Genomic DNA, 24042 nt, shown 5'->3' with positions numbered 1-24042 from the left:
ATGTTCCTCAGAAGAGGTTCCATGGGCAGTGAGGTGACACAGCTCACTTCCGAGGAGGCACAGCTGTACAAACCTCTTAGCCAAGAAGCAAAGGGGGATTTTCCAAACTCTTTCCATCAAATGCATATGCTAAATAGCTACCATCCCCTGGGACAAACCCTTCTGCAGCATTTTCTGCCCCAAGCCACACAGTTCCTACACACACAGAGATGTGGAGGTATTTGGGATCCCCAGAGCTCACCATTACAAGATGTGCATGGGCAAGATGTCCAAGATTACTTCTTCTGGGAAGCAGGTGAAAGGAGGTGTCATGGCCTAAAAATAATACCTGTGTTTTCAGCAATCACCCCCTTGCAGCTTCTTCAGAGTCTCAGGGCTGTGTGGCACAACTGGGTGGTAATGGCAGCCAGGCTCCCTGGCACTGATGACATTCTTCCTCTAGCCAAGAAACACACTCCAAAAGGGGACAATGAGTCACTGTTTTACATGGGATAACTCGACGGACTGCACTGCCTTTAACAGGAAAAGTCATTCACTCCTCCAGGGATGTGCCCTGCTGGCTGGAAGGCAGCAGTCCATGGGCAAGAGAGGCACAAGGGGAGCGCTGCCTCCAGGAAATGTCAATGCAGGGTGTGGATGAAGGTCCTAAGCTATTCTCTATGGAAAGTCATGGATGGGAAGAGCCACGCAGAGGGGTGAGTACATGTCCTGCTCTAGTTCCAGCCAGACAGGGAACAGTCAGGCCTGCCAGAAGCAGCAGTGGCTGTGGTGAATATCTGGGGGTGGAAACACATGGCCCCAGGGAACTGAAGCAGGACCAAAAATCCAAGCACTCCTGCCTCCACCTGTGCATAAGATCCCTGACATCTGTGCACAGTAATCCACTGCCTGCATCCCTGTACCTGGGGCTCATGGGGCTGGAGTGCTTCTGGCATGCTGCATAGGGGAATGGAGAAGCAGCAGAGCTGTATCACTGCTCTGTCTGATATTGGGGCACTTATCCCACTCACACAGTGCAAATTACTCGCAGCACAGAGGCCTCACACAGAAATCTGAGGGTAGACAGGTGTATGAAGAGCCCAGGAGCCCCGGGCATATTAAATGCTCTCACACGGTTTCCAGCCCAAAAAAGGCAGATGGATGTTCCCTGCTTCCTTGATGTGGGGTTGCAGCGTCCCTTGTTCACGACTGTCACCTACCCATAACCATTTCTATGCTCAATGGCTCACACCAGATGCAATAAAACTGCAGATGGCAGACATGAGGCACTGGCCTCCAGCATAAAGTGCCACTGGCACCAAGTGCCACCAGACTTCAGGTTTCTCCATCTGGATCCAGCTCAACATAACCACATTGACTTTCATTGGAAAATGCCTCAGCCCAGCCTCTCAAGTGCTGTGGCAACCTTTCTAGGGCAGGCAATGCCCGTGTGCCAAGAACAGCGACAGACGCCTCCTGACCAGCTGGTGTGACAGGCAGTAGCCTCACAGCTGACCTGACCTCCTTCCCAGACACGGTCTGGCACTGTCCTCCTTGTCACCAACTTTTCAGTATCTCCTCTTCTAGCTTGAACATGTCCTGACCAAGATCCTTGCCAAGAATCACATCCGAAGTGAGCCTTGTGACAGGTTACACATGAGGCTGGCATTGCCCCTACTACAGAAACGTGACAATCAGACCTATTTCACATCACCACTCCCTCCTCCCCTGAAAGGATCCAGAAAACATTTCTTCAAGGGGCAACTTCTCCATTCTCACCCCTCAGGGTCTGCCGTGCCTTTGGCAAGTTCATGGCTGGAAACAGGACGCTGGGTGAGATCAATCCCTGCTGCACCACAGCCTGCGTGTCCTATTCAGCACCACATGGGATGTGGGATGGGAGGGAGGCAGCAGTCCAATGTTCAGAGTTCTTTGGATATTTCTCCAAACCACTGAAAAAGAGGGATCTCTGCTGAAAGTGCTCAGAAGAAACATAGCACGCATTGCTGACAATATAATCTCCACTGTGCACTTCTATTAATGCTCTTACAGGTTTAGCAGGAACTGGAAGGCATGGAGCTGACTTTTCACCATCCGAGGCATGCAAACACTCCCAGATGAGCAAAACCAGTGTGACCCTGCATCCCCCACCAGTGCCCTTCAGAGGGGCACTTCCCAGCAGGCTGCTGGAGCACTTGCCTGGCAAAAGAGACAATGGAGTCATTCGTGTGTGTTTTGCTCCACGTGCCTGGCCAACAAACCCATCCCACAGAGCTTCATATTTGCAGTGCACACTCAGCATTCTGCAGTTTACAGGGGCTGAGAGACAATTCAGAGCTGATGATTTGCAGCCAACTCTGCTTCCATCTGCTGTACACCACGGCTCAGACAGCAGTCACAGAGGTGGCTGCGAAGTTTGAGGGGGTGTCCTCAGATGTATGTTTTTTTAAGCTGCTACAAAAAGAACATTAAACTCCTGACATGAGATGGGGTCTGAACATCCTGCACAAGTTTAGATTTCTACTGCATGTCACACACACTGGGCAGAAAAATAATTATCTTTCTAACTTTATTTTTTTGCCTTTTTTTTTTCCCCTTAACATGAGGCTGCTCAGCCTTTAACTGCCTGGAAGAGATTTCTGAAACCTGAAATGCCTGGTCTGTCCATGCTTCAGCCAGATGACTACTGTTTAGGGAGTGCTGGCTGTACGCAAGCCAATGCAGGGACTAGCAGCCGCTGGTTCAAGAAGTGACTGTGATTCAGAGATCTGGCTTCTGGACATGATTTAAAATCACTTGAGCATTACTCTTGATGTTCAAGATCCTGGGAGGTTTACTTAGGAAGAAGTTATTGCCATTTCCATTAGGAAGATATTAAAATTACATAAGGAAACTCCTTGTTTTCTATAAAGCCTCAGTAAAGCTCTTTCCTCTCTTGACTCCCACTTTCTCACACAGCTTACTTTGCCTTTACATTTCTAAAGATAATTTTTCTTCATTTTTCGTCAATGATACCTCTTGTACCATCACAGTGTCACCAGCCATACCCAGGCACGGGGACTGGCACAGCTGGCCCTTGGCTGTGTGGCTCCCTCCTCCACAGAGGTGGGGATGGCTCAGGCTCTGTTTTCCAAGGAAGGGCTTCTTATTCCCATTTAGTCAACTTGAGTCAAGGATCAGCCAGGGAAACTCTAATCAAGTGATGGAAAATGGTGACAGTTATAGTATTAGCTCGCAATAAATCATGCAGAAAGGGAAAGAAAGAATCCAGCTGCTTCCAGGAAGCTGCCAAATACCCCAGCATCGTCTGTGGGGATCATATTAGGAACAGAGCCAACAGCAGCTGGTCTGGACACTCCATCCCATTCAGTGGTTCTTCCTAAACCCTCATGTCTTCTTGGCAGCAGGAGGCTCTAGTCACCTGCTATCAGCCTGAGGCAGATGCCAGGAAGGTTTAATAAAAGGATCACAGGCATTAGAGGTGGAGGGATGTATTTTGCTGGGGTAATGTCCCTAGCTCTCTGCTGTCACAGGACTGCAATTAAGATCTTTATAGGAAACCAAAAATTAATAATATCCAGCAAGAATATGGCCTCTGTGAGCAAATAAAGTACCTGTGCATAAGTACTATACAATCTTCTGTTTCCAAATGGTTAACTCCTCACATAAGCCAAGCTAGAAGCTTTCCAAGAGCAATTTCTCTTCCCCATTATGCCTGTCGCTCTCCTGGCCCCAGTTGGCTGCTTGCATTTATAATGCAAGCCTGGGCTGCCAGCAGTTCCATTCCTTGTCAATAAACTCCTCCTCTGCAGCCTGCTACCCACAGGAACTGCAGAAGAAGGGCTTGCATTGGCAGTGCCAAGGCAGGGGTCCTTGCTGGGGTGCACAGGGGCTGATTTTCCATGGGCAAGGCTGCACCAGAGACCCAACTCTCCCTGCACACACACACGAGGTGGTTGTGTCCATACCCCCTCAGGCTCTCATCACTGGGCAGGTTCAGGCAATCCACAGATGCTCACACAGCACCATGGACCTACCAAGCCAAGAGACCATCTGCACCAGCCTGCTGCCTTCTGCTCGGCTGCTGAGGCCACGGCAGGCCAGGGTGCAGGGGACCAGGCTGGACTTGCTTAAAACCTGCCCGCAGTCGGGTCTGGTCTGGGCAGATGCTGTTTGTGCCCTCTGCACACAGGCTACCTGCACACATACAACAAAAAGAAGTCTTGCTGAGTAGGTTTCAAGCCATCTTGTCAGCGCTGTGCATCTGGGATTGATGAAAGCCTCAACAAGCAGATCTTGGAAAAAATGCACACTCAGCAAACTCTTCCCAACACAGCACCTTGCACACAGCCATCCCTCCCTGGCTTTGACTTCATGGCTCTCACCTCTCTGCTCCGTGCAGAGGCAGCTGAGGGTCTATGTCCTGCCTTTCTAAATGAGAGCAGGTGAGACTCATTGTCACAAGATACAGAGCAAGAGGCTTTACAATGTGTCGAAGAGATGCATGAGCTTGCAGAGGAGGACAGCAGCTAATTACAGCCCAATGGAGATTAGGGAGAACCACCTCCAGCACATAAAGTCCCAACACACAGCCCCTTCTGCCTGCTTCTGCTGTATTTAGCCATTGCCTGAGGTCACCAAAGAGCCCTTCTCCCCAGCCAGCATGTTCAACAGAGGTGACAAACATCTCCAGTGTCATCAAAGCACTGAGACACAACAGATTCAACACCACTGGCAGCAGCTCATCAGAGTGGCTGTTGGATTTAATTCCCTATTGCCAGTCCAGCCCTGAGAGCAGCTGTTAACAGCAGGTGTTCTGAAGACATCTTTCCTTTTTACAGGGAACGAGCAAGCTCTGATGGAGACCTCAGGAAGAAGAGAACTATGAGGCTTGCAGCTACACCGCCCAGCAGCATCGGTAGGTGCAAAACTCCATGAGTGTCAAGTCAGCCTTGTTTCAGTCTCACAGTGCCTGTGTCTGCTGATCCCATCAAGCTACAGGGAAATCAATCTCCCTGATACTGCCAGAAGTAAACTTGGAAAAGACCCAGCTGTGAATATGCTACCCCTGCACCCTTGCCAAAAGGAAGGGCCTGGCTCTGTGCAGGGCTGAACTTGCTGCCTCTTCCTGCCATGGGGAAATCTGGCTGTGCAGAGATGCTCCCTGTGGCCAGACAAGGTAGGCAGAGCTACACACTTGTACAAATGGGGATGGGGAGTTGCTGAGAAGCTTCTAACTTCCAGTTAGTTGCTGATTTCCCAGGTCCCTGCCTTGAGGAAAGCCCTCTGGAACAGGGCAGCCAGCCCCAGAGACACCCACGCTCAGTGGCTCCAAACAAACATCACCTTTGAACATCATGTCAATATTACCTACCTTCCTGCAAGGTCAGTGAAGCAACATCTGGCCAGAGAGCAGGCTTGGATTGGCTTCCACATCAACAGTGAGGCTGCAAATTCACAGGGAGAGAGAGCACTTCAAGGAACGCCTCAAACCTGCTGCTGCTGCTCCCTCCCTGGAAGAGCTGGGAAAGCAGCCAGGAGATGGAGGGCTATAAATCAAGTGGCATTTACATGGAGAAGGAAAAGCTGTGAGCACTGTTGTGACCGGAGGCCAGGACTCATGGCCTTGGTGTCCCTCCATACGACAGGTGACAAAGCTGATGGGAAGGGACCCATGGGCCATGACATGCCCTGTGCACTGATGTGAATATCCAAAACATTCAGTGGCACATCTCCACACACAAGTACCATGGGTAGAGATGCCAGCACCTGCCCATCTGCCATGCTCAGGCTAGAGGTTTGCTGATCTGTCACTCAAGCCACTGCAGAGACAGCAACACCTTCAGAGGCTCTTCTGGGGAGAAAGCAGCTTCAAGTCCCATTGGATAATGCTCTGAGGGAGTCTATGAAAATTAGGTCCAATTATGAAAAAGCTGGATCTCACCAGAATCAGGTATTTCTTCACCACAGCAGGTCTCGGCCCCCATGCTCAGCACAGTTTGTGTACAGGGCCACATAACAGACTCATCTGAGCACGACACCAGGCACAGATCTGGGGCAGTGTGGTTTGCAGCATCTCCCAGCTGCAGAAACAGCTTCACAATGTGACACACCGTCAGGCAGAGCAGGGAACACTGAATGCCTTTGTCATGCACTGCCCCAGTGTATCACGGATCATTGATAAGTTGGAGAGAGAGCCAGACATGCTCACAGAAAGGGAGGCAAACAGCCAGGCTGGGCTCTCTACAGGGCTGGGAATGGCTGGTGCTTGGAGAGCTCACCTATAGGTGAGGAAGCTCTCGCTGCTGTGCAGGGAAGGACCTGAGAAAGCAGGGGACAGCACGTGCAACTGGGACAGAAAAAGTCACACCCTCAAAACCAGGGTCTCGACCATTTTCAATGCAGAATGGTGATTTCCATCTTGACACAGAGCTGCCAAAGGATGTGGGTTATGTGGTCAGGCCTTCCTGCATCGGTAGACAGTGATAAGACACCTCAGCTGCAGATGTAGCTGCCAAACCTGAGGGTGACAGAGCTGCTGCAGTCCTAACCAGCGAGGAGAAACCCTGCTTTCTTCTCCCAGGAAAGACCAACTCCCAGCTCTTCCCAGCCAAATTCCCATCAGTCTGCCTGCCCATAAATTTACAACTGTTTATCTAATCAAAGCTCATCCAGATATTAAGAGCTCAGGGGCACTATGAGGAAAACAGGAGGAGGCAGGGCAGCCAGCCTGTTTCTCCAACAGGCTGCAGGAATTCACCATTGGCTGGTTCAAGGCTGGGCAACTCCGTGCCCTGAAGCTAAACGTGTTCAGTGCCATGCCAGCAAGCTGAAGGGAAAAGATTTGTGCAAGGATCTCTGAGGAAAGGATCACCAGACCTAGAAACAAAATTCAGGCAGATCTTTGCCTCTGAGACTTCAAAATGTGGGAGCAGGAAAAGGTTACAAGGCAGGGACCTTCAGAAAGCAAATTGACCCCAGGCATCTCAGTAAGGGCTGCTGCAAAGGGTCTGGGAAAAGATGAAACCTGCTCAATAGCATTCAAAAGAAATGCTAGTGGAGAACTCTGCTTCCCTCCCACTTCCCCTCTCCCTGTCCACCAGCAGACAGCATAAAGATGTTCCCACATCCACAGGTCCTGCCAGGCTGGCAGGTCAGCAGGACAGCACCAGCTCTTGCTCTTCACCAGCTTTTCATACTAGAAGTCCATACTTTAGGCAGCTGCCCAGGTCAAGTCACAGCAATGCCTGGGGCTGATGCTGAGACCAATTTGCCAACTGCAGGGGAGTGTGTGTGCACGGGGCAGGGCGTGTGTTTGCTTTTTGCAATCACTGTCCAGTCTGCGGGGCTCAGACTGAAAGCACACTCAGGGCACTACTGTACTCTGACAGATTCAGCCCAGTGAGAGGGGAGTAGAGATTTGAGGGCTGTTAAATTGTGTGGTGACAGTTGAGGATGTTAGCCACTGCAGGTTCCTCTGGCTACTGGGTCTCCTTGGCTTGCTCACCTCCTTGCAGAGGAGAATTGGCACTGCTGGAACCAACCGTGCTGCCTCCTACAACGTCTGTAAACGTCCCATTGCCTGGCTGGTGCTGCTGCAGGCCCCTCTTGCAGACCAGCCAGCACACCACATCTCCTGACAGCATGAGCCTTGCAGTGGCAGTGTTGGGTATTGTTTCTGCACAGGATCCAAGTCATACAGAGCCATTTCTCAAACTGTGTCCTTTGGCTCCCCTTCCCTTCCCTGCTCTCATGCACACTGCATGCACCCTCAGAGCATCATGCTCTCCTTCCAACACAATAAAAGAAGCATCATCTCTGCTCCTCAGCCCATTAAAACTATAAGAGAAACAAAATCAAACCACATGTCCTAGTGCTACCTCCTACAATGGGTGACCTCCTGTGAAGGACATGGTGGAAGAGTTTATCCAAGCAGTGGCCACGCAGCTCCTGGGGATACAGAGCAACTCTTTGCCCATGTAGGGCTTTGACGTAGACTGAAATTTTGGCTTCCCAGTGGAAGCCACAGACGACTGGGAAACAGAGAACAGAGCAAGTGTAGACTGCAGAAGAGACATTTGGGGGTTGAACCCTATGTATCAGAGCTCTGTAAGTGACTTTACTGGGTAATTTACTGGAATGACATGGAGTGCAGACCTGCAACAGAGAAAAACTGAGATAGCCAGAAGAAAGCAAAACAGCCAGACATGAATCAAGGATCCCAGCATCTGGAGATGAGTATGAGGGATGGGGGACAACCTCATAGAGCAGCAGTACATGTAAGGTGCATTTAGCAATACCTCCCACCATCCAGCCCTACTGGAAGGATTTTACTGCCAAGGGGGCAGTTGTACCTGAAGAAAGGAAAAATTAAAAGATCCATGTGAATCAGTGGAGAAACTGCAGAGGGCTTGTGGTTGAATATAGATCTGTCCCATAGCTGCAGATCCAGACAGGAAACAGAGGCAGGGTGTCCCAGTTTACAACACCACAAGCTCTGCAGGTACAGGTAAATGTATGGGAGAGAACAGACTGGTCTGAACTGGGCAGCATAGGCTGTGAGTATGGGGTTCAACTCTCCACTGACACCAGTCACTCCCTTCCATCCAAGAATAATCTTACTGGGGGAAAAAAGTACCCCCAGCTCTTAGGGTAGCTCCATTTGCCCCTGTTTTCAGCATCAGTGCAAGCTGTGCCATGCAGGCAAGACCAAGGCACGGCAATGTTAAACCCAGGCCTTTCAGGCCACTGGAGCTACTTGGTGAGATGTTTTCCCCTTCTCAGACTGCAAATAGTCCCTAACTGCTTTTTAACAAGGAAAGTTTTGGGCTTTTGCCCAGCTGCGCCTCAAAGCCTCAATGTGAAACATCTCCTCTTGGCCCCACAGAGGTATTTGGGGAGTTAAGATCTTCTTTGGGTACTCAGCTCCAAGGGGGAGTTCTGGGAATTAAGTACCTAATGCCTTTGTAGTTTCTTGGCTTCTGATACGGAGTCCTGGGAAAGACAGCTGTGTTTGCACTGGAATTAAGATGGAGGGTTTGTCATGCTCTCCATTAAGATGCTTGCAGGAAGCAAGAACCAAGAAAGAAAACCCGGCATGTAACAAACCTCAGCAGCCCCAGGAGTGCCCTGGTCACTGCATGAGCACTCCCAGCCTCAGGCCTGACTGACCATCACCGCCACCAACACAGGCAAAAGTCCTACTGTTGATATTTTTGTGGAGTTCTTATTGTAGTATAAATAGTAGTGTTGGAGTTTTGTGAGTAGGGACAAAACACAGGTGCAATGTGCTGCCAGAGAGAAACAGCCAGGCTGGGATGCCAGAGGTTTGTGGGACCAGCAGAGGCTGGATCCAACTGGCAGAGCCACTGAGACACGAATCTCTCCTGCAGGGACAGAGTTAACTCCAGGCGTGCTAAGTCCACTCCTTCCCCCTCCAAAACCTCTCTCACGTATCAGAGATTCTCAGGAAACTGTAGAAAGCCAAGAAGGACTAGAGAAAGCATTCCTCATGAAAAGCCTGGCCCTCGGGAGCAGATGGGCTTCATTATTGCCCTGTTCTCAGCATCGGACTGGGCAGATTTTTCTATCATGATGGGTCACAGCTACAGTATTTCATGTCTTCTTCAAACATAGCACATCTGAGGGCTTCTAGCCTGTGTTGCCTGATGTCTTGGCTGACAAACATTGCTGTACTGTGAGCACTGGCTTCTCAAAGGGCAGCAGCTGCATCCTGGGCATTGCAGCACTGTGACTGGGAATCTGAGCTGGGCAAAACTACCCCACGACAAAACCAAATAAAATAAAAGAAAAATCCACACCATCTAAGGGTGTCTTAGATTTGTCATCCCTGACTGTGCTTGCACCCTTAGCCAGGGTGAAGGCAGCATAGACCTCCTTATCTGGAAGGCTGAGGACATGTGTCAGCCAGCTGGAAGCATGACCCAGTCTCAGAGAGGGTTTGCTGGCCGAACCTCGCTCACGTCCCAAGGCAGCATCTGAATTTCAGCCTGAAAACACCTTTAAACAATGGGGAGGAGCTGAGGACTAAAACAGGCTCTTTCCTGTTCTGAAAAAAACCTCCCTGCTTTTTGCAAGGGTCTGCTAATATTTAAGTGTGTATTTATCTCCATTCAGGCCAGGTCTAGGTGCATTTGTAGGTTCAGGGACTAGGGCTCTGCAGGACCTCAGTCAAATCACTTATCAACTCTATAATCTCTATCAGTCTATAATCTCTACAATAATTTGTATACCCCTGAAGGGACAAATCTTTAGGCACAAGGATGGAGCTGACTGAGATTTCACAAGAGCAACCACAGATTTGGATGCATAGCTCAGAAAACTTGAAAGACAAGATTTGGAAAAATGAGAAGTGAGAGTTTCACCAGGACCTGCTGGTGCTGAGAGATGTTAGACTGGGCAACTGAAATCACTGGAAAATTGGCAGAATGGTGGCAGCAAGTGTCTTCCATTACTCACTTTGGCACATCAGAGGGCTAAGAAGGTCACAATGATGAGACAGTTTCCTGAGGCCTGTGATACCTGCTACATGTGTTGGTGTGGCTTCTGGCATTGCTGCTCCTCCTCCTGTAACATCTCAATCCTTCTTTCTTGAGCTGGTGAAGTGGCATCTCCACTCCAGGTGAGGCTGGAGAAGGCTTTGCTCTATCAGTGGCCAGAGGAGGTCAACTGACTGATGCAGGGGCAGATAAGGATGAAGAGAGGGATCTTACTGCTTTCTCACTCTGAAACCTTTCTGGACCTGTATCACAACCTTGGCACTACTACAGTCTGGTATCTCTTGTTGTGAAAGAGTCACACCAAAGGCTGAGTATGTCTCACCTGCAAAGCCCCATGAAGTTCAACAGCTCGTGCTGACAGCAGGTTGTCAAACAACATGGGGACTGCAGAAGCCAACATTAAACGAGTGCTGCTAAAAAGACCTGAGAAACAACAGCTGGATGCTGCAGATGGGCAGAACCTGAGCAGAAATAAAGGAGTACTTTGAGATTGAGGGCTTTTCTTTCTTTCTTATTGGAGAAAACCTTCCAGCTCTCTCTGGAAGTCAGTACAATTTCCCTACTCATAGTTTCCCCAAAGACCTACCATTGGGGTGGCCCCACAGCAGTGGTCTGCAGAAACCTCAGATGCAGATGAACGCAGGGCTTTAGCACCTGCCACTTACCTCCCTCTACCTCCTTCAGCTGTTCCCCCTTCCCTCTACCCCACAGAGTCATCCCAGCTCCCCCACTGTCTCTAAAATCTGTGTGGTGCCCCTGAGAACAGCAGCAATCAAAACTCTGATATAGACAGGGATCGGCAGCCTCCAGTATCTCCTTCTGTGCCAGCCTAGATGTGCTGCCTCCGGAGTGAAATGGAACAGCATTCTGGGAGCCCCATTGCTTATTCTCAGCTCTGTGCAGATAGTGTACAGTGTGCAGAAGTCAGCACAGCTAATGGTGCACTATTCTTGAAGGAAACAGCAGATCAGCTCAGAAGACAGATGACAATCATGCCAACGCAAGGCGGGATCTCCTGAATTGCTGTGGGGTGACACCAAAACAGCCAAGGCCTCCTGATGGCCCTCATCATTCCCTGAATCAAGCTGAGATGTCATGAGGTTTACCCAGGAGCTGAGCATACCTGTCCATAACACCAGCTCAGATGCAGGAAGGCTGGAGATGCTGCAAGGTGACTGCTCCAGCCAAACCCTGGAACTACACACTGTGGCAGTGTTTGGAAACTCCTGTGGCCTGTGTGCTCTTCAACACCTTCCTGCAATGCAGACATCCTGCTCTTGGCCATGTGTCTGTGAGCCTGGAGTGAGACAGCCAAAGGTCAACAGGACAGACAGGTCATCACCGACTTGAACCGAGCAAGAAACAGTCCACAGGCACAGCTGCACCCCAGGGCCAGGAGAGACCTGGGACTACAGCCCCTGTGCCAGCTCACTGGTACAGCCACTGGCAAGGAAAGTCAACAAAAAACAATCAGCTCCACAAAGCCAGGGCACACTCAAGCACACAAGCCCACACATGGCTGGTCTCCCTGTGGAGCACCAAGACTTGTCCCACCTCTCCTGAGTGCCAGCGAGGCTGGCAAACACACCGAGCCCATTTCTGCCTCCAGGAGGTACAACGTGGAATTCTGCCACTGAACTTCACTGAATTCTGCCACTGACTTCTGCCACAAATTCAGCCCAGCACCAAAATAACCAACTCAGCAGCATTTAGGAGCAGAGTTATTTCAGCACAGCCTGGCGTGTGGGTGTTCCTGAGGCAGAACAAGAAAGTCTTATTTCAGCACAGCTATGGAGCTCAGTGCAAACCACTCCGGTGCACAACTGCCAGGATGGAGTTATAAGTGGGCAATGCAAATGGAAGAGTTAATTCCTGCTCCCCACGCTGAGTGAGCCATTAGCACTACCAAACTTAAAGGTTTCTGGTTACATTATCTTTCTTCCCATATTGTATTCCTTGTCCTGATCATAGGATGGTTCGGTCTCTACGTGCTGTTAGCAAGGATTAATTCAGCATATTACATGTAATGGGCTGTGGGTGGCCCAGGAAAGCAACCTGCTCAATCCTGCTAATGATGGAGAAAGGATCTGACTGCTCCTGGGGGAAACTCATAGCATTGTTGCTTTTTTCTAGCATATTTCTTCATTATTATATAGAAACCAAATGACACCAGACAACTAGAACTCCAAATAACCTCAAGGCAACCATCACTTTAAAGATGACACTTTTGTTTGCAAATTGTTTACCTATTATTGTGACTTGTAACTTCTAAAATTCAAATAATTGGCCTCAGTTTGCTTTCCTTTGGGATAAAAAAAAATGAAGCAACCTTTAGCTTGCTTCTTTCCTCTATATGGTAATGACCTTTCCTCTGCTAGTGTGAGTTTTTCACTGAACTGAAGAGGAAAGGAAAAACTGTAAACTGAGAAGTAATAAGGGAAAGAAATGGCACAAAAATGGAGGCTGGACCCAGGGAGAAAACTATGTGGCTAGAAAATAAGCAGATTTTAGAGAACATGAATATCACTTTAACTCACCCCTTTGGTGAACCTTAAGGGGCAAATCTGCAGATAGTGTTCACTACCCTCACAAATGGGCTCCCACTGAGTGATAAACATTACTTGGTTCCAGCAGCTGGGGATCCCTACCCCACCCCAGACATATCACCATCTACAGAAGGTTCAAAAGTCACACTTGCCCCATATGAAGGAACAGATTTGCAGGTAGTTGCAATTCCTAAAGTCTCAGCTGTCCAGCACTTCTCAAGGGAGCGCTCCAGACCCAAAATCCCTCAAACCCCTTTTGAGATGCCATCACCATTACTGTCACCTGGTTTTCTCTGACCTTTCACAGACTTTCACAGAATATGCTGAGTTGGAAGGGACCCACAAGGATCATCAAGTCCAACCCTTCACCCTGCACAGGACCATCCCCAAGATTCACACCATGTGCCTGAGAGCATCATCCAAACACTACTTGAACTCTGTCAGGCTTGGTTGCTGTGACCACTGCCCTGGGGAGCCTGTTCCAGTGCCCAACCACCCTCTGGGTGAAGAACCTTTTTCTAATATCCAACCTAAGCCTCCCTTGACACAACTTCAGGCCATTCCCTCAGGTCCTGTCACTGGTCACCACAGAGAAGAGATCAGTGTCTGCCCCTCCTCTTCCCCTCATGAGGAAGTTGTAACTACAGTGAGGTCTCCCCTCAGTCTCCTCATATGCTTCCCCTCAAGGCCCTTCACCATGTTCATTACCCTCCTTTGGACACTCTCTAATAGCTTAATATCTTCCTTACATTGTGGTGCACAAAACTGCCACAATGTTGAAGGTGAGGCTGCCCCAGTGCACAGCAGAGCAGGACAATCCCCTCCCTCGCCCGGCTGGCAATGCTTTGCCTGATGCCCCCCAGGACACGTTTGGCCCTCCTGGTTGCCAGGGCACTGCTGACTCATGTTCAACTTGCCTCACAGGAACTCTGTGAAACAGTGTTGAGATCAGGCAAAGGATTAAAATCAACTCAGCACAGAAAGTTCTGCTGACTTAGGCCTTCTGCAGAAGTCTCTTTTTGAAAAACAGTCCTGAAAAGAGCCACATTTTTTCCAGTCAGATGCTAGAAAGAGTATCCAGCGTAAAACACAATCATCTCTCCATTAGGAGCCTTGAAGATTAAAGCTGATTCAGCGCTGCACATTTTACTGAGCAGTCCCAATACAAAATTAGGATGCATAAATTATTTCTTTTAAAAAATGTTACTAAAGAATACAATACTGATTGTAGTCTTCTGAGATTTCTGAATTCATTTGACAAACTTCACATGCTCATCTAGAAATAACAAATGCTTGCTGAAACCCAACTCCTTTTCAATCTTACTCAGCCAACATGTTATGCCTTTTTTATTTTTAGGGAAAAAAACACATTAAAGTGATGGAGCAGCCCCTATAAGAGGAAAATCGCATTTCATTTAGTCCACGCTGATAAAATTCCATTAACGTTTCAGTCAAATCAGTCTTCTGAATTTTAAGATGTAACTTTAAAGGCCCCATTGATGGATTGCTGCTGTACTCAGGAAACATTAGTACATTGTTAAAACGGCAGGAATTACCCAACAACGTCTCTTAGGAAAGAGGAGCTAATTTCCCCAAAAGAGCAGAAATCGGGCAGGGAAATAAATTACCCCTCCAGTACAAAACTGTTTATATTTTAGTTCTGAATTGTTTCCCAATGTGGAAGAAATTTTTAAGAGCGGACGCGAGAGAAGTCCCTTGAGCCATTCAAACCGATTCCCCAGGAATTTTAGTGACCGCGGGTGTAAGTGGGCACTTTCGGGACAGAGGAGCTCCCTTTTCCCGTCCCAACCCCGTCCCAGCCTCGGCAGGGCTACACGAGGCTGAGCAGTTTCATGCCCCGCAGGGGCACCGAACTGGACATCCACCCGAAAGAAGGCGGCTTTAGAAATGACACTCGAGTTTCGCTGCGGAACAGCATCGCCGGGACGGTACCGCCGGTCACGCACTACGGGCGAGCGCAGCGGCGAAGTTCAGTGGTCTCAGCCGAGGGATGTGCAACCCCCGGCGAGTTCACCCGAACTTCAACCCGCCTGTCCCGGCGGACCGGCCCGCTCTCGCCGACACCCGAGGTGTTCCAGGAGCAAGGCGCTGCCCGCCGTGCGGGGCTCCCCGGCCCCGCTCCGCCCGCACCCTCCCCTGCCCCCGCCACCGCTCCTGCCGGGAGTCCTGCCAAGAGCGCGGCGCCCCCGGACCCACCTGGGCTGAGGCTGCTCTGGAAGTAGAAGAGGACGACCAGGAACGAGCCGAAGCCGGCGGCCAGCACCAGCCGCAGCACCAGGCTCCGCCGCCGCATCCTCGGCCACAGCCGGGCGGCGCAGCGCCCGCGGCCAGGGCCCGCCGAGCCCCGCCGAGCCCCGCCGAGCCCCGCCGCCCCGGGCGCCGCTCCCGCCCCGCCCCGCTCCGCGCCCGGGGCCCCGGTACGCTCCCGCCGCCGGCAGGAAGTGACACGGGGCGGCTCAGCCGCGGGAAGGGGAACTTCGCCCCCCGAGTGCCCCGCTGGGCTCGCCCCGTCCAGCCCCGCCGCGGGGGCGGGGGCCGGGGGTGCGGGGCTGGGGGGGGTTTCCTCGCCCGGTGCCGCGTCCGCTCCCTGCCAGCGCTCGGGAGTGCGCACTTCCCTGCCGAGCTCCCGTCACGGCTTTAAAACTCCCCGAGGGGAAGGGAAGAGTCGCTGATGTGCTGGCAGGCTCGGGAGTTTCCTGGTGACTTTTCTCAGCACGGTCAGTGCTTCGTAAGCATGGCAAAGTTTCGTGGCCTTAAAACACACCTCTTCTTCTTCTTCATTTTTAATATTTTTTTTGGCTACCCTCGGCCCTGCAGAGTTTTACTGAAAGCAATAATGGTTCTGACTAATTCTACCTGAAGCAATAAATTTCTATAGAAGGAGGACAAAATTGTCTACTGCTCTCGGCATGTTTTTGGAAAGCAGAAACACAAAGTTCTCTTACTGCATCCCCTATCCCCCAGGCTCTGTAATCACAGGCAGAAACAGCCCTGAGCTTATGTTGCCCCAGTTTTGAAATAGCAATGCTCTTCACCCAGCTCTGTAAAACACTCAAGATCTACTCAAAGGCCACCTGCCAAATTAGAGAGCCAGGCTGAGAGCTGGATTCCCACTGACAACACTCATTCCTGCTTCTCTTCAGCCCCCAAACACTTAACTTTAAGAAAAAGAGGACAGCTCAGGGAGGAGCCCCCAGGAATGATAAAGAAAGCCTGGGTTCATGCACATGCTGGGCTTCATTCTCCCCTCATTTAGGGCAGAGTAAACCAGGAGGAGAAATTCATTGCAGTGAAGGAGGCTGAAATGAAGTAAAAACACGCACAACATCTTGCAGGCCAAGTTGACCTATGACCATGGAATTACAGAGATCTTTAAAGTCCCTGTTGGATGGTCTAGAGAGAGGCAATAAAAATGAGACCACAACTGAGACTGTAACATCCCTCCTTGCAAGAGCACACCAGTGTGTGCAGTAACCAAGCTGGAAAGATAACCTCAGCAGCAGTGCCTCTGCCTGTTTGATATGTGCAGGGAGGGACTGTGACCCCTGCCACAGGCAAGTGAGACAGATAGTGCTAGGGGAGAGCTGCTGGCTGGGAAGGACTCTGCAGTTGCAGCTTGCTCTCTGTTGCAAGGGGTGCAGTAATTTTGACCCCTTGGTGAGTTGCAAAGATTTGGGCTCTGCCTCACCTGTAAAGATGGGCTGAGAAACCCCAGGGCCAAAGAGACTGCCTAAATCCAAGTGGGGAGGAGAGACTGGTGAGTGTGAACAAATTTGGTAACTGCTTACAGGTGTTACCCTTGTAACAGCACTATGAAATGAAAACTCCCTTTATTTTTGTTTCTGAAGAAGCTTCCGGTAACCTCAGAGGGGAATAAAGACTTATGGGTTTTGTCAGTATTAGAAGAGACCAGAGTGGTTCTAAGGGTGTCCTCAAAGCATGTCTGGGGCTGCTGTCCTTGGGGACAGAGTGAGGTTCAGAGCCTGAAGGCGTATCCAGCCTGTGCAGCGGGAATCTCCTCCCAGTAGCTTTTCAGGAGGTGGATGTTGTACTCAAGACTGTTGGTGAATTTTTCATTATCTGTATCTCACAGTACTGAAACACCAGGAAACCTAGCCCAAGGCTCTTAGGGGAGCTAATGAAAATAATCATCCCTTTGGCCCAGCCTCCCTGGGTTCACCAGGGGAAATAAAAACCATAGAATTGACCAACCTCCACCCATAGTTGGAAATTCGCTTTAAAGAAAATACAGTAAAACGTCCCAGTTGAAACTCAGACACTGACCTGTTGAGTCCTGCTGCCTGCTGTCTGTATTTCATCCCCGGGGGCAGGGCCGGGGCCATCTGTGTTCACATCAGATATGTGAGGCTGGTCCTCCAGCAGTCCGAGGTGAACGTGCTGCTCAGATCTGCAGGGCTAGAAGGGGAAGCACGCCATGAGGATTTCATGGGATTCCTATGTGGACTCAGCTGCAAATGCACCCTTTTTAGAAGGACAAACACATTTTCCAACAAATCCCTTTTAGAAGGACAAACACATTTGCAAGGGGGAAGAGGTGCCTTATGGTAAGGACTGACTGGTGGCAGTGGCACCAGCTGCTGGGAGGTCAGGCCTTTGTTGTTGCCTATTTCTGTGTGTCTGATAAAGCTCCCTGGTCACACATGCTGCTGCCTCATACCATCCCCCTCCCTCTGCAGCCCCACCATACAGAAAAGAAAGAGCAACTCTAGCCCATTAAGACAGACAACAGTGGCTGGCCCTTACCTGAGAAGAAAGGTGATCCCAGATGTGTAGAAGGGCAGAAGATTAAGGTCTCAGAGTCTCAAATTATTATCCCAAGCTATCTCTAAAGGAATCATCAGATTCAGTCTGCAGTGGAGAGGCTCCTCTCTCCCTCCCCGGCACCACTGGTGGCTGGAGAACAACAGATGCACAAAGCACACATGAAAATACAACTTCTCGGCAGCACACGTGAAATGGCAAGCACTGATCCCGGGTCTGTTAATCTGCCACTTTACCAGGTTAATTAGAAGAATTGAGAAATTAGTACTTGCTATGGAATGGCAATGGCTCCTTCCCTGACAGGCTGTGAACTCCCCATGGAAGGGCCACCCTGCTCCAGATCTGCACTGCCTCACACCATGCAGTTCAGACCACGGCTGGAGCTACTTATGACTGCAAAGGCAACACTGATAACCAAAAGTAACGGTCAAAAAGTACTAGTAACATGGTGCAGAAGAAAATTACTTGTTACTGCTGAGGCCTGAACTGCAGCTGACTTGTAGGTGAAGAGGGAATGCAGTTTGCCTGCAGAAAGATGCTGTGCCTTTGATACAGTGCGTGTTTGATTCCCTCCCTGCTCATTAGTAGTGCTCGTTATTGTCTTCTCAGCAGGTTTCTCCCACATGCCTTGCTTTTTCCCAGGACCTTGGTGCCACTGAGCGAGATTAACCCCAAGCTTTGGTCCGATGACCATGTTGAATAGAAATTAAGCAGCGTCCAGCTTCAGCTGAAAACCGAGGAATCTATTGAACTCCTCCCCGAGTTCTGGTTGACCAGCAATGGTGAAAAAAGAGCCTTTCTAGGGGATATTTTAATTTTGCACCCAGTTATTTAATTCTGGAGCCTGGATGCCACAGAAGCAGTTTACCCTGGCCTCATGCCGGTGAGACTCCCATCTGCTGGTGGCCCAGCACCGGTGCACTGACTGCTGCCACAGCCCCGGGGTTCACCAAGGGAGAAAAGGCTTGGGCAGGGACGTAGGGAATGACACTGATGCAGTACAGGCTTCTCTCCGACACCAGCAGCTGGGGAGCTGCTCCCAGAGATGACTTTGGGTGTTTCCTAAGAACTGTGTTAGACATCGTCCTACCTCTGGGATTTCCATGGTCCCCAGTGTATCTTGATACTCAAGGCTTTGTTTTATATTTTATGGCATCACTGTAATGTGCTGGCTGAGAGGGACCTTGCAAAGCCCCAACCCATTCCCTGCTTGAGTAGATGTATGTGCAGCTGGTTCTGGAAAATTCCCTGTGAGGGACACCTAAGATCTTGCCAAGCAATCCCTTCCAGATCTACAAACCCGTAAGAAATTTTCCTACCACCTTATCTGGAACATCCTTGTCAAAACTGGGACCCATGACATTTTGCTCTGAAAGACAAGCTGGGTGCCGGGTTCTGTCACATTTTTTTATTAACCAGGAAAGGTCACTGCTGCTGATAGCACTGAGGTGGAATACTTGCTTTCTCAAGCGGTGCATTGATTTCCTATAATTTCCTGTAGTCCTTTGCACCTGCAAAATGCAACTTTTCAAATATTATTTCATAAAAACATGAGTGTTTATGCTCACTTTGCACTGACACCTAACAGCTATAGTTAACAGCAGCAGAGAATCACGCTGGGGTGGACCTTTTTACCATTAAGTGCTGGAGTAAATATTTCCAAGGTCAGTATATAAAAGAAACAGGTTGGATAAAAGGTAGAAATAACATTAAATACCTCTGGAGAAGTAAATGGAAAATTAATAATAACATATAATAAAACAAGATGCTTGGTAGACTTTTAAAGTCTATGGCCAGATTTTGACACTTGTTCATACAAAGTAACATTGTTGCCTTGAGAAATCTCCCTTCGGTTTAGGGGTACAGGGCAGAGAAAAAGCAGCCAAAGGCATTTCACACCCTGGGGAATCCCACTGATTTGTAGGTTTGACAGTGTATGTTGCCTAAAGTTAAGCAGGTTCATATGCCTTGTCAGACAAAAAAAATACTAAGGGTTAGAATAGTGCAAATAGCATCTGATCCAGAGTAGTCAATATTGTAACCTGGCTAATTCCATAGCTTGCCAACCTTGGTATTCCCACTTCCCACTCTCCTCCTCTTGAAAAAAACCCACCCTAATGACTTCCCAGGAATCCTTTTGCAATTATCCCCTGATATCCTTGAAAATTTCCCTAGAGCCAAGAAACTAAAACCTGGGCTGTCTCTTCTCGTTTTGAAATGCTGGCCTCTGTCAAAATAGATTTCAAGGGATCATTCCTTTAACTTTCTTGCTACCACAATTTAAAAATAAAATAAAATAAAAAATAAAGCAGCAGCTGTTTTCTTTTAAAAGCACCAGTGGTGATGGGAGCAAACCAAATTACAGGCTCTGAGGACTATTCTCTGCCTGCATCTGCTGGAAATTCCATTGGCAAGATGGAAACTCCCATCAACCTTTTTATTCAGTGGTGGCAACTAGGGACTTTGTTGCCTTTTGTACCAGGCATTTATATTTCATTGGTTTATATACTGTTCCCAGCTGGGAGCTCGTTTTCTGCTGATGTCTGATTTAGATGCTCGCATGAGGAAGGGATGTGATTTACAGGTACACACTGGAAAGCCAATTGACCTTGATCTGAGCACAGCGTTGGGAGCTGCAGTTACTTCGGCAGCAAGAGCAGCAAACCTGTCAAGCCTCCCGCTAGGAGCAGGGTCGGTGTTTGCTTCCTGCTCTGCTGTTTCTTGCACGCTCACAGCAGAAAGCCACTGCCTTTGTCCCTGCTGCCCAAAGCAACTGGTCGGCTCTGCCTGCCATCCCTGTAAGAGCTTCTCAGCACAACTCAGAGGGGGGAGATGGAGGGAAGCAATTTTCCTGCTGTGTTACACAGATCTCCTGCGAGCAAGGCTTTGCACAGAGCAGGGACTTGTACGCTCAGTGCTCGTTTTTACAGTCTGATTATGGTGGCTGGGAAAGAAGACTTAGAGCACTTCAAGCACAAATAGGTCTTGAAGGAAAAACATGCATTTCAAGTCTACTCTGGAAGTGGGAATTTTTCCCTCTCCTTCCTTAAGCTGTTGCCTCTTCCAAGGAAGAACTGTATCTGTAATATCATGAGGGCTCTGAAAGGAAGGATAAAGACTGTTGAAACAGGACCCATAGGATTTTACCTGGCTCACAAACACCTAACTCAGAACAGGTACATTGTCAGACTTTTCACAGGACCTAAATTACCTTCTCTTGCAGATTTCTCAGTATTAGGGGCCACTGAATATTTAATATTTATTAAAAATATTTTCTGTCTTAGTCTTACCTTATGCTGCAAATCCCAATAAATAACACCAAATCCTGTTGTGGGAAAAAAAAAATACAAATACTCCTATAGTTATATACCCAAATCCCTCTGGGCAGGATGGACACTCAAGGGCCCAAGCCTGTAATATTTGAACTGATGGAAAAGCCTGACTGCATCCTATGTCTTGCTGCATCACCTCACAGTGCAACACAGCAGTACTTAAATCCCTGGGGGACTAAGAGAGCTGCCCTACTGCCTGAGTTTGGGATTAAAAAACAAGCACAACTCGTCTTCCTCAAAGAAAAGGGACCCTTCTCATGATGGCCAGATCCACGCCAGGACTCGTTGGGGATGTGGTGCTTACCCTGGTAGGAATGACTGGGTTCAGACTGGTGAATAGAGATACTACATGTGTGCCAGCATGTTTTGACTGGTCAATCTGGTGGCTCTACCACTGGAGAGCATCCATGCAGACAACAGCCAGGCAACCTGTCTTCTAGGAGCTGCTGCTGGCTTATGGGAGAGCAGAGCATGCACACAAATCTATTTGTCCCGAGTATTGTAGCATAGCAAACAAGATACTGGTGGTATTGAAGCCAAGTAACGGGCAGGAGAGGGACTGCCAGATTTTATTACACAGACATACATCTTCTAAACCCAGTAAGAGCCACATGAGCACCTCCCCAAGCTTACACTATGCCATCAGTCTAATATCACAGTGCCTTCCAACTGTGCACCAGAAGTGACTAACAACTGTCCAAAGTTTTGAAACTCCTCCATAAACTGAAACTCTTCCAAACCAGGAAAAACATTTTGTTTTCCTACCATCTACATCTGGAGGGAACACAGCTGGGAGCCTGCATTACTGGGTAGTCCTAAACCTCACAGTAACTCATCATGACCTTCTCAGGGTGTTTGGAAGTTCAGTGCTTGCAACCCTGTTAAGTTTCTGTCTGCATTCAGGTCCTATTGGACCTCCCCAGCAGAGGCAGGTGAGATGGGCACAACATCTGCACCACACGCTGGTTTTGCTACCGCGGTTCCAGCATGTCAGAACAAGAAATTCTCTCCTTGGAGCCCAGGCAGAGTTTGTATTCAAAAGATTCCCAAACTGGGGAAACTGGGGCTTGGAGATGCCATTGGGGTACCTCCCCATATTCCAGGACAGTTTGAGCACTCCGCTCTTTAAAGCGTTGGGCTGAAGCTGGAGATAAGGAAGCAGGAGGCAGTGCTTGCCCATGCAGGCATAGTGCCTTTGCTGATGGATTTGCAAGCCGAGGATTCTTAGTTTGAAGCCTGTAATGAAAAGGCCAGATCTTTGGCTGCTATAAGCATTTGCTCAGAGATTGTATTCATTTTTATCCCAGTCGAGGAACCACATTCAGGAAGTCTAATACATATGTTTGATAGAAATAAATTTGTTAACAGTGTGCTTTTGTATCTTCACAGAAGGTATAAACCAGATTATTCTAAGATGGGCTTTATTTGCTTGGAAGCTTGTGACTCAATAACAGAGACAAGCCTGGTATCTTAGGAGCAGAGTAGGTAGTAAAGTCTACTCAGGAATCTCTCTAAAAAGAATTGTTTCCTGGACTTCTGTCTATTTACATTGACTTGTTCATGACCAGAATCCCAGGACCAAATAATCTGGTCTTGTCATCTTCTACATTCATCCAGGCAGGAGCTAAGATATAGCACAAGAGAGACCCTGGTTTTAGTACCTCATCTGCAAAGTCCCCTTTCTTAACATAGCAGCATCAAACATGAGATTGTGATCTGAGGTATTTCATTCTCCAACTCTCCAGGTTTGAGCAAAGGCAAGTTTGTCCCTGAGAGTGGGATGAGAGGCTGTACTATGGGGATAAGTGCTTGTGGCCAAGCAGAGCATCTTCTCAGCCTGGAGGGGCATTACATGCTGGAGAGAGCTCTCTTCCCTGCATGTTCGTGCTGCTGTGATGCACACAGCCATCTGAAGTGGCTCCAAATGCAAAAGGAAGGGAAAAAACCCTACTCTGTAAATGAGAACATAAATTGCCAGCAGTGGTTAGAGCAGTACTGTAAAAGTCTCTTAAATGAGAGAATGAACATGCTGAGAAATTTCTTTCTCCTTAAAACCTTGTGTTGTAGTCAGGGACAGAAGTCCCATTTGTTCCTGTCCCTCTCGCCTCAGAGAAACTTGGGAAGGTCTGTCCCTTCTCCCCTCAGCACCCCATGTCCTGACAGCATAACCAGATCATCCAGAAATAGTGACATTGCTGAAACTTTCTACAGTGATGCAGCCTGGCCCTGGGGAAAGAGGAAAATGAAAAAAGACAACTGTATAAAATGACATTTTCAAAGAAAACATGTGGCTTAGGTACTGCCCTCATTGACCATGTCTAGATGAGTTTTTGGGTTCCTAAATCTCTTTAGAACTGCTGAAACATTGCCTTGTGATTAAAACAGAGTTTCTTGTTTACTGAAGGAGGTATGATTAAAATAATCATCACCATCTAAATACCATTTGTGAGACTGTACCCTGCACATACTGCCACAAAGTCAAACCCAGGTTTGTTACTGCAATTTTAGGCATAAAGAAGTAATTGCATACGCCTGGACATGACAGGGCTGGTCAAACCCAATTCAAAGAGCTTCTATTTCATGAAAACCCCGGCTGAAAAGGCATATAAATATTCTTAGTCCAGCACTCGTTCATGACACTCTGTGTTTTCGCTATTCTAGGAAGCCTGAGATACTATCTTTATTTAGACTAAAAATAATAAAAGCTTTTCTCCAATCCTCTGAGTGCCCTAATTTAATTATATCTGCATTAGGAAACTCCAGCACTGCTAAACTCAGACAGCCACTGTCCCATAATGTCTAGGAGGCGTATCAAGGAGGTGTGGTGTCTTCCTCCACCAGAAACTCTATCCAGAGATGTCT

The 24042-nt window shown here is 48.8% G+C and overlaps 1 protein-coding gene across 2 annotated transcripts in view; it reads right to left on the bottom strand.

Moving 5' to 3' along the window:
* Positions 1–15348, bottom strand: part of CHST13 (carbohydrate sulfotransferase 13) — a 30594-nt gene extending 15246 nt beyond the window's left edge. The window contains exon 1 of one of the 2 annotated variants that reach the window (XM_017820609.1): positions 15263–15348. The gene's annotated coding sequence lies outside the window, so the exon portion shown is untranslated. Of the gene's footprint in view, positions 1–5353; positions 5374–15262 lie in introns of those variants that run through there. The other variant, XM_017820610.1, reaches the window with a different exon arrangement.
* Positions 15349–24042: the final 8694 nt, after the last annotated feature.

This window comes from Lepidothrix coronata, unplaced genomic scaffold, assembly GCF_001604755.1.
Source record: "Lepidothrix coronata isolate B3197 unplaced genomic scaffold, Lepidothrix_coronata-1.0 Scaffold84, whole genome shotgun sequence".
Taxonomy (NCBI): Eukaryota; Metazoa; Chordata; class Aves; order Passeriformes; family Pipridae; genus Lepidothrix; species Lepidothrix coronata.
The sequence above is the reverse complement of the archived record's forward strand: the minus strand, read 5'-3'. Positions and strand labels throughout refer to the sequence as shown.